This window comes from Lactuca saligna, chromosome 4 (genome assembly GCF_052625555.1).
Source record: "Lactuca saligna cultivar CGN05327 chromosome 4, ASM5262555v1, whole genome shotgun sequence".
NCBI lineage: Eukaryota > Viridiplantae > Streptophyta > Magnoliopsida > Asterales > Asteraceae > Lactuca > Lactuca saligna.
In genome coordinates, this window is record NC_136420.1 from 215161050 (window position 1) to 215169490 (window position 8441).

The following is an 8441-nucleotide window of genomic DNA, read 5'->3' on the forward strand; positions in this document are numbered from 1 at the left end:
TGTTCTTCCACTCTTGGTAAGTATAATTCATCCTCCTTGTGATTATTGCACTTCATTCTACTCAAATCATTGATTGCTTACACAAACTCCATTACTATGATGTTAGATTCTCGAAAATCTTCAAGGCATCTCCAAGTGTTCTTGAGTTAAACACTTCCATTCTTCAACAACCATCTTCTGAAATCACTTAAGGTGACTTCATACCCCTATATTTTCATGTTTACTCAATTTTTTTTTTTATTTTGGGGGGGGGGGGGGGGGAATACAAGTTAAAACACTAAGAACATAACTAAACTTTTCTAACAGCCTTCATCAGAAAATTTCAACTCCATTCACGGACTGTTTTGGGCAACTTAAACATTTTAGTTTTCAAAACTGTTTTAGGGGCAAGTAGCCTCACTTCTTAGATTTAAAATAACTACTTGAACATCTTCACAAAATTTTTCTACAATTTATGGTGATTTTTACAAAACAACCTATCTTTTCAAACACAAATCCGGACCAGTCTGTCAATATGAGCATGTTAATACAAGTTAAATTCTTCCAAAAATCATGATAAAAATTATGAGTAAACTAGACACATTTTGGGAACTCTCAGATTTTACAGATCTAGTTTTCGACTCTGTATGATTTTTCTATGATTTTTCCAAAATAGTGCAGAAAGGTTAAAGTTAGTTAACAGCATATATATATCATAACACTTTGTATTCTGTTGAGCAAAGTGTATAATCATAAGTTCTACTTATTGAATGTGTTTCCTTGTTAGTTTATCATCGTAAACTGAAACTAAGTCATTCATGATAAGATTGTTCATTCATTTAGAACACATATATTAAGTTATATAAAGCATAGTTTAATGGATTCATAACACTAAAGCATTTTCATAAAAGAGTTCTTACATGTTATAAACATTTAGATAAACTATAATAGGTATAGTTTATGATACATCAGTTAACACACTCGTACAAAAAGGGTACATTCGTACAGAAAAGGTTTACACTCACACACATTACACGTAAGCTTGTTAACCTAAATTGTGAGAAAATCTCTTTCCGTACGTCCGAGTGCGGAATATAATTCTTGGTAGTTATAATCAGAGTCTCCTGGAGGGAGAACGTGATACTTATATATAGATCTATATTGGGTTTGACACCCCACACCTTGCTGCTAGCTACAGTGGGACCTTCAGGTCTACGGGTGACAAATGTCATTTCAGTTTTGCGACGCCTGAGAAACGTCGTGGCAGGTTGATTCAGTCATAGTATGATTATAGCGACTCACATAGGGAGATAACAATACATAAAGTTTACGGGATTTTTATAAAGACTAAAGAGGTTTTATGTCAATTTAAACTCTTGGCATTTTCACTAAGTAAGAAAGGTTACTTATACATATTGGCCTTTGGTTATAACACTACATTACACAGATTTTAAGGAAAGTATCGGATTTTTCTGAAACAAACACGACATTTACAAGAGAAAGACTTCTATTAGGTTTTATAGTAAAAACTTATGAACTCACCAACCTTTGTGTTGACACTTTTTCAAACAACTTGTATTCTTAGGGAATCACTAAACAGGTAACCAAGTGCTTTTAAGGATGGGACTTTAAGGCGTCGAACATTTCAAATTATTCAACATATTGTAATTTATTTTGAAACATGTAATTCATATGAGTGATGTAACTTTTTCAATTATATATATGTTGGTTGTATTTTCTTAAATTACTATTGAAATTGTGGTTATGATACTATACATGAAGTCCTCCACCCCCGAACGTTTCCGCCATCTTTGGTTTGGGGGTGTGACATAAGAGTTGAAAAGTTGTTTTGCTATAATTAAAGGAGAGAATATTGTACTTCGTTTCAAAAATCTAAGGCTTAGACTGAGAAATTTTAATAAATTTAGTAAAAGGATACATAGCGAGTTCTTAAATTTTGATTATGATTTTGGCATCCCTCTTCATAGTTCTAATTGTAAGAACGTGACACATAAAATATTATGGAAGAAGATTGATAGAGTATCATATCTTTATGTAAGACATTATGCATCATGTCCCATATGCTTCGAGTATAGGAACAATTGCATATGCTATAACATTTGACCGTTCTAAAACTTTCCAAATGCCAAGGGCATTAAGAAGGGAAAAGGGACTAGAACTCGTTTTGAATGAAATAATTAAACAACTATTAAAGGACGATCCAAAGTTCGCTGAGGATTGGTCACTTGCGAGTAGTTGGAAGTATGGTATTGAATGGACCATATCGACATTATTATGAATAGATAAGATTCTATTAAGAATGAGTTGTCACATGGTAAATATGGAAATGTTTCCATAATTGGGAGTTAGAAATTAAGAATTTATGTCTAGATTAGAAAATTTTATGCAAAAGGATGTTCAAAGGAATGTAGTTTGAGTGAGAGACATCACATCTATAGAATTGTTCTGTAACAATTTTGATAGAGTACCTTGTGATTTCGTTGGCCGAGTCTTTGTGATTTTTATGTCGTGACTTCACAAGAGAATCATTGAATAGAATATTAGATTTTGACATATTCTAAAAGGTGGCAAGAATTTGGTATTCTTACACTGATTATAAAGATTGGGGATTGTGAAATTAGTTTCATTTGAAAAGTTTTAATTAATCTATTTCACAAAGTATGGACCATAGGAAACCAAAGTGGACATGCTTGGAACATGGGGAAATTGTGGTTATGATTCGAGTTATTAAGTTGATTATCTGAAACGTTAAACAATGGATAATGAGTAATCAATATGGTGATTAAATAAAGGTGTTTTATTTATACTCACAAGTTTGGGTTCATATATGATTAAGTATTATCATTTTGTTTCTCTTTGCATGTTTTGACTTCTAGAATAATTGAAAATAATCAAATTATTCAAACGGTCCACAGTTGCTCATACGTTGGAAGCAAGTATGAATGAAGACTGTCATGAATTGGTTTGTATATTGTCTAAAGTGCATTGGACATAGCAAAGGTTTATTGCAATATTCATGAGTGCTTATGAATATGATTTTTATCATTGGATTAAACCCACGCTCACGTAGATTGTATCAAGAATTTTTTCACGAGCGATTGGTGAGATGATAATATCTTGTATTCTTGAAACCAAGATGTATGAGTTGTATCTTGCGAATTGGTTGCATATTGATAATATGTAAATGCGCCAGTAACTTGGTGTTATAAAACTTATTATTGTGTGTGATCTGGTGAGTGAGTGCAAGCAAGCATTGAGTCGAATTTTATCTGTTCCTTTTACCCAAAGTAGGATAAAAGCGATATATGTGGGCCCCTCGATGATTTAGTGATGACAAACATAAATGCTCGGCCGGGCTAGGGGTAATTTGATTAGTTCAATTAGTCAGTCATCGTAAATCAGAAATCAAGAAACAAAAAATATATTGAGAGAATGATTTCAATTCATGTTTCACATCTATACGATATCTAGAATGGAGGAATATATGATCCCTTATCTAAAGGACAGGTTACTGATAAGATCAAAGTTCGACAGCATCATTGAGAGCTATGATTTCTAAACGAGTTGTACTTACATTTGTGGTTACTAGACTTATCCAAGTGGGATACAGTTGGATTAGTGTCTAAGCTCGTAACCATATTTGGTAAAAACTTGACCCGATTATGCATGGTCCTTTTGGGTTGCCTTCACAAAGCAACTTGACTGGAGAAATAATAGAGAAAGAGGTTATTATGATTTATTAATATGTTATAAGAATAATATATTAAAGGAGAAATCATATTTGTTTAATTAATATTGGTCATTAATTAATTAGGAATTAATTTTGTGATCAAGTGTAATTAATTAAACTAGAGGGGCTGAATTGTAATTATGTGATAGTTGCAAAATAGGGCAATGGTTATCCTTGTTAAAGGTTGGAAAAATTCAAGGGATTGGATATCATTGAAATCGTGCAAATGGTCCAAGAGATAAGGGTTATCGAGGCTTATCTTATGATTGCTTGGTGGGCAAGCAACTAGATAAGGATAAGGACTGAAACCCTAATCTCAACCCTATATAAAGACCCTAGGCCTTAAGAAATTGTTCACTTGCTTCTAAGAGATCCGTAGGCCGATTTCTACATCTCCCCTTTTCTCTCTATAGCCTCTCCAATTTCTTGTGGTGTTTGTGAGCCATTAGAGGTACTACACTTGTGGTACTTGCTCTCAAGACTTAGGATTTGAACATTTGAGTTATTATTGCAATATAACAACAAAAGGTATGTAATCTAATCTACTATATGAATTTCAAATATACTAGGTCATACTAGGGTTTCTTTATGTGTTCATAATGTTGAGTATCTAATAATAAAAACATAGATCCAATTCTGGCGTTGCATGCACACATAGGATTGGTTTTGAACAAACACATATGACCACTCATTATTAATAAAATCTTATATATTTATAATAATGTCAATATGAAACATTCATTACCATACGTCCACTTTAGTCATATGCGGTTCTAGTACTTTTTCCCTCTTAATGCCCTAGGCATTTGGAAAAATAGAACACGTGAATATTATAGTATCTGCAATCAATCCTATACCCGAGGCATATGGGATACGATTCATAATGTCTTACATAAAGACATGATACTTGACCAGTATTTTTCTATAATATTTCCATATATAGAATTTCCAATGTTGAAGCATTTCAACGTTGAATTCATATATATATATATATATATATATATATATATATATATATATATATATATATATATATCATTGACTAAATTTGATTAAAATCTCTATCTACACTTTTAGATTTGAAATGAAGTATGAGTTCCCCTCCCTTAATTATAGCAAAACAACTTTTCATACTCTGCATCTTTGCGAATTGAAACTTTTGTTTTCTATAATTAACATTGCTAACTTGCGACACTTACCATAATGATTAATGTACCACTAGCATCACAATTATTTTGTTATTAGCATAAGACATAGGCTACCACTAGCTTTGACATGTACCTAAAAATAAGTTGGACTTCTAGAAATCAATACTTGTTAACTTTCTTACCGATGTTAAGATTTCTGATACAAGATGTTTCGATAAGACTTTATCTAGGCTTCTCAAACTCATTCACTTTCCCTTAGATAGGTCACACGTGTGTCTAAACAATTTCAGAAATTACAGTAATATGTCCCGAATGTTTTAGATGTTTTTCCTTTTCCCACAATTCGAACTATGAAGAGGGATGCCATAATCATAATCAAATTTGAGAATGCAAATATCACAAATACTATCTCCATAAAATCTACTTAATGAAAGATTTTCCTGACAATCATTTTCATGAATTTGAGAGAAACCTTATGAAACTTTGATTTTATGGTGTATATGTTCCTATCCATGTGAAATTGTCATCACCATAATCACAAGACAAGGTTAGTGACAAATCCAAACTTATATGGACTGAACTTGTTCAATCTCAATTTCTTGCGACCTGGCAGCTCAAGGGGCTACCATTGCTTCCAAGTTGTTATACAAGCAATTGAGCACTCATAGAACTCACATGCATAGTCAACTTTAACTGGAATGGGCACATAAACAAGAATATATTAACACGATATGTAACAAACCTCAAGTCCTGAGTTAGTGATAAATAATAGGTTTATTCTTGATTAGTTCTTGAAACTTTTCAAGATCTTTAAGACTCCCACTGACCTCTTGGCATATAAGTTTCTCTTGTCAAGAACATTCCTTGATAAACAAATATTCAAAAGTTATTGCGGTTGCTTATCGAGGCAAACACTTCACACAATTGGTCTTAGTTAGTCTTTGTCTTATCCATGAAATCACAACTTACCATTTTCAAACCTTTCTTAATATTATGTCACTCAAGGCTTGATCTTGGAGTATGATTCTAAGACTTGATTTTGGAACGAAGTATGACTCGTCTTCATGATTTAACCTTTTCAACAGTTCATGATTCCTCTTCATAGCCATATAAGTGCACTAAGATGTCCTTAGAGGATCAATTGTGATATACTTCCATAATCACAAAGATGATCACAAAATACGATACTCAAGTACTTTCCCTTCCTTTCAGATTGCAGAAACTTTTATCTTTTTGCCTAATTTGATTCTTTGTATTCGATCTGCCACACATTGAAACTTTTCCAATGACTCAAAATTACACTTAATCTTGTAAGTATAACAATTTTTGTCACACCCCGAAACCGATGGCGGAAACGTTCCGGGGTGAAGGACGTCATGTAAACTATCACAACCAATGTACATTGTAATCATAGTAAACACAAAACATTACATTACATAGAATCATTACATTTTTTTGAAAATTGAAAAAGAAAAGTAATACATGTTTTATAGATAGATAAGTTTAAACAAAAGTTAAGACATGAATTCCATCTGCTCCGTCTTCTGCAAAAGGACGCGGGATACCTGTCTAAAGAGAACCTGAGAATACAAGTAGTTTAAAAATCAGCATAAAGCTGGTGAGTTCATAAGCGGTTTGTTTATGAAAATGAACAAGTTTCCTTTAGTTCTTTGAAAAGTTGTTATCCAAGAAAATCCCATATTTTCTTATATGTAAAGTTTGTTTATCCGTTTGTTACACGGTTTGGTTGAAAACAATTTGTTATCTGCTTACTACACGATCTAGCTAAAAACAAGTTCTGTTATCCCAGGAAAAACCCTTATTTTCCTGAAAAGTTTGTGGATGGTTACTGGTTCTGAATGTAATGTACAGCTATCTACCATAATTAAAGTGTTTGTGCGAAGTTTCCTGAAAGCCTGGTAATCCTTGAAATATATGTTAGTTTTAACACATATATAAAACTATTATGTGGGAAGTAAACTAATTCTTAAAGTTATTAGTCTACTAATTTCATTATTATCAATAAGTAAATCTCTGTTATCTAAATTGCAAGTTCCATAACCATACAATAGACTATATATGGCAATAAGTAGTCCATTATCATTTTATGACTTTCATCACCCTTGAACCTTTCGGTTCGACTGTAGCTAGCATCCAGGTGCGGGGTTGTTAATCCCATATAGATCTATACACTCAAGTCACGCTCTCTAATCTAGGAGATTCTGGTTACGGGGGCGGTCCTCCACTCGCGTATATATGTGGAGTGTTTCTTAGGACGTGTCTCCAATTATTAAGATTAACAAATTTACAAGTAATAATGTGGAAAATCCTGTTTGTGATTCTGCTTACAATGGGGGTGCTCCACTCGCGTATCTCTATGGAGTGTTACCGAGGACATGTTCTAATGTTCTAGGTTAATGATTTTAACATAAATGAAGTGGAAAATCATTGGTAAACTACACAATATAACATTATATAATAAGTTTTGCAATTAGTTTGAAAACTAACTCTGCAAGTCAAACAGTTGGTTAATATGATTTCTAGTGTTAAAAGTATATGAAATATGAAACATTTCAAATGAAATAATAAGTTTAAGTACAAGATATTCTTGTACTTTTGCTTGTATTCCCCCCCCCCCCCCCCCCCCCCGTGAAAACATTGAAAAACATGGAAAAAGGTGTAGGTTGGATGCTAAATGACAGTTCAGGGCTTGAACGCATGCGGGATTCCTTTGTAATATGAGGAAATACATAATTATACTTTGAACTACTAATTAGATAATACAGTACACTCCGAGATGCGAAAACACTTCATTCCAAGTGTCAGGAGTGACCCGGGTAGCATCTAAGGGTGTGTATGGCTTGAATATGGAGTTTGATCTTCAAGAGTAAACTCCTACAAGAGTTTTTGGCCCTAAGAGCATGTCTCCATGAGTTTACAGCCGTAAACTCATGGTGGGGGTGTTCTTGGGTGCTTAATGGTCTTCCAACTCTTGTGGGGTAATGCTAGGCTTGGTTTTAAGGCATTGGAAGGGAACTTGAGCAACATATCGACCCATTATAGAGCTTACGATAGTAAACTAGGAGTTTACAGACGTAAACTCTCATGTACTCATTCTTATTGTGTTTTGGTGATCCTAGGTTAAATCCAAGTGTTTCTAGTCCAAAGTACAAGCCATGGAAGAATGTTAGGGCATCATTTGACCATCTTATAGGAGTTTAGGGCCCAGGAACCATTCCTTGGGGGGTTTATGGCCGTGAACTATTAAGGGGGTGGTTTCTTGCATGTTTAAGGTCCCTAACACATTGGCGGATGATTCTAGACTTTATTCCAAGGCTTAGGAGGTGTTTAAGGGGAATTTTAACACATTAAAAGGGGTTTACGGCCTATAAAATGGTGTTTATTGTCCAAGAATGTGCTTGGGCCATAAACTCATGTTTACCCCTCAAATGTTAAGGTTTTGGTGCTCTAAGTTCAGTATTGTAAGCCCCTAAGTCTTATGTAAGCTCCAAAAGTGGTTTGGAAGGGTTTTGCGGCTCAAAAACCCTGTCTATGTGAGTTTG